General features: G+C 49.1%; 1 non-coding gene across 1 annotated transcript; it reads right to left on the reverse strand.

The window, feature by feature from the left end:
* Window positions 1-420: 420 nt before the first annotated feature.
* Window positions 421-493, reverse strand: TRNAE-CUC. Its single transcript has one exon. It is a non-coding gene; the product is annotated as a tRNA-Glu (tRNA).
* Between the last annotated feature and the right edge of the window lie 2,552 nt (window positions 494-3,045).

Raw genomic sequence — 3,045 nt, forward strand, 5'->3', positions numbered from 1 at the left:
TTTACCAGTGCAGGAGTCACACCTGGCACTTCCCTGATCCCACGGCCGGGGAGGCTGGGGCTCTCCTCTGGGCTCTGGAGGGCCGTGGGCCTCTGCCCCATGAGGCTCTCCTCACTGGTCGGTTCCACACTCTACTGTGTGCTCACCGAGGACAAGGGCTGTGTCTTATCACGTGGTATCTGTCTTAGTTCCGTCCGCTCTAACCGAATTTACTGGCATGTCTTAAACTTGCATTTCCCACAGTTGCGGAGGCTGGGAAGTCAGCATGGTTGGGTCCTAGTGAAAGTTCCCTTCCTCATCTTCTTGGGTCCTCATGTGGCAGGGACAGGCAGACACATAAATGATGACATTTCTGATCCAAAGATATTTTAAACATCTAAAAAAAATTTTTTTTAAGATTTTATTTTTAGGTAATCTCTACACCCAGCGTGGGGCTTGAACTCACAACCCTGAGATTGAGAGTCACATGCTCTGCCGACTGAGCCAGCTAGATGCCCCTTCAATAGTTTTATGAACATTTTTTGGTGTTTCTTAATAATTACGTAAAATGCAATGCATAAATAAAAAATGACATTTTAAATTAAAGACATGCTTTCAAAGAACTTAAATTGATAGATTTTTTTTTTTCTGAATGACTTTAAGCATGACTTAAATATTCTAACAGGCCAACGGTTTATTGATCAGAAGAACTTAGGTATTAAATTACTGGCTGAATACTGCCCTAGGAATCCCATTTGTCTTTAGATTTTAGGGTGATTAATTTGATAAATAGGCAAGATATATTTTCATCTTTGTAACACTGAAAAGCATAATCTCATGTTCGTTGTTCTAAGCAGTAATGTTCTAAAGGAGTGTGTCTGACCCCACAATTAAGCATTTAAATCTTTTTCAATTGTCAATATGCCCCAAATTCAGATCAGTGAAAACATCTCACTTTACATGTGTTTTTTTGTTTTTTTGCTTTTTTTTGTCTCGTTCTCTTAAGGCTCTTCCCCTGCTGGAGATAAAAACTCAACAAATCCTGTTGACTTTGGAAAGTAGCAAAGAAGGATTTCAGTTAATCCAGTGCTTGAAGTGGGACCTGGGGCAACTTGCCAAGATCGTGCTCTTCTTTTGTTGGAATCCTATACCACCCACCACTCATTGCCTCCAAACTCCCTCCTTCCCTACACTCTCCCCTCTTCTTCTTTCCCCGCTCAGCTGCCTGGGCCCCAGCGAGTGGTGTGAGTGTGAGGTGAAAGGCTCTGGGAGTTAGCACTGGGGGAAGCCAGAGCCCACTGGGCCTCTCCGACTCCCAGCCACCCTGGGGTAAAGTCCATGGGAACCTCAGAGAGCCTGGGTGGGCGCGCGGCCTATGTGGCTGTTGGGGCCTGGCTGAGTGTCTCCTCTCGCACTCTGTGGTCTCACTGAGGTTGCTCAGTAGCTGCAGGGACCCCAGGGGCAGACAGCCTTGCCTCCCTGGAGGCCTCCCCTCCCCCCGCCGCCACTCTTCTCCCCGCTTTGGGGCTTGTACTGTCGTGGCCCTCGCATCCGGAGAATTCTGCTGTGACATCTGCTTTCTGCACTGGACTGTGAGCTCTCGGAGGGAAGGGGAAGGCCTGACTCTTCACTGTATGGTCACTCCCGTGGGGCAGGCACTTCACTGATTAGCCGGCTGAGTGAATGAACGAATGAGCAGAAAGCATGGAGATAGTGCGCATGGAAGAGTTCTGTAATCAGCAACGCGGCATGTGAAGAGTGAAGCCTGTTAATGACCCTTTTCTGTGTATTCTCCAGCACCAGGGGCCTTGCTCACGACAGAAATGGCACTCAGGGCCGCCACTGGAAATGAAGACTGGAAGGCTAGGGGAGCCCATGGCTGCAGGCCGGGTGCCCAGGAAGCAGACTCAAGTGGAGTTCAGAGCATGGGATGCTCACGCGAGAGAGCCTCCAGGCCCTGACTGGAAGCATGGGAGGATGTGGGACTGGCCAGGGGAAGACGGCTGCCATGCTGGTGGCCTGATGATAATTTTGGCTGTTCCCATGGGGAGCCCTGAGCTAAGACGGTCCTTTAGACGGGCCCTGACTTGGGCGATGACAGCTGGGCCTTTATCGCCTGCCCTGATCAGATGTTGGGTGTGGGTTGCCCCAGGAAGGGGTGTGATCTTGGGTGAAGGTGTGTGCTAGTGGGGTCTGGGCAGCACACCACAGTGTCCACTATATCGGCTCTTATGGAATCCATGACCCAAGGGAGCATGTTCAGAGCCAAGGAGGCTGGGCGTGGCAAATCCTTCACCCATAGGAAGACGGGCTATGGTTAAGTAAACACAGCCTAGTGTATACACTAGAGTCTGCCACCAAACTGGCTCTTGGACTAGGCCAGGTGCCAAGCCCTTCAAAAGTCCGGGTCAGAGCCTCTGGGGTGCTGGCAATGTTCTGTCTCTTGTTCTGGGTGTGGGGTTACACTGAGTTGTGCTGTTGTGACACAAAGACTTTTCTATATATATTATGTAAATTACATCTCAATAATGCTGTTCAAATTATTTTAAATGTGTGTAACAAATGTGTCATGGTTAACCTTCCAGTCTGCCTCCTATTTCTCCTTTTAGAAGGGAAAACATCAGTGGGGTTTTACTACACACAATTCTGCCAACCCCCAGATGGAAACAAATATTTTAAAACTAAACTATGAACTGAGCCAGAACGTCAAAATTATCTCTGGACCAAACCCGATTTTCAGTTTAAGTGTGGACACCTCTCTATTCTCCATGTTAGCTCATTATTAGCTTCCAAGTCACTCGAAAGAAGTTTTAAACACTTTTCTGGGGAGGTGGGTCTAAACCATTTTCAGTTCCTCTCACCACGCCCTTGGGGAGCCCTTGCTCCCCCAGGTACTGCATCTGGGACAAGGGGGTCAGGCCACGCTGGTGAGGGGCCCCAATCTGGTGGGAGGCTGTCGCACACAGAAGAGCTAAGTCAATGGCTGAGCTGGGCGCACAGGGCAAGGATCAGCATGAACTTTCTGGAAAAGGTGCTCCCCTGCCAGATTTGGAGAGATGACTATCA

Source organism: Ursus maritimus, unplaced genomic scaffold (genome assembly GCF_017311325.1).
Source record: "Ursus maritimus isolate PB19 unplaced genomic scaffold, ASM1731132v1 scaffold_7, whole genome shotgun sequence".
NCBI lineage: Eukaryota > Metazoa > Chordata > Mammalia > Carnivora > Ursidae > Ursus > Ursus maritimus.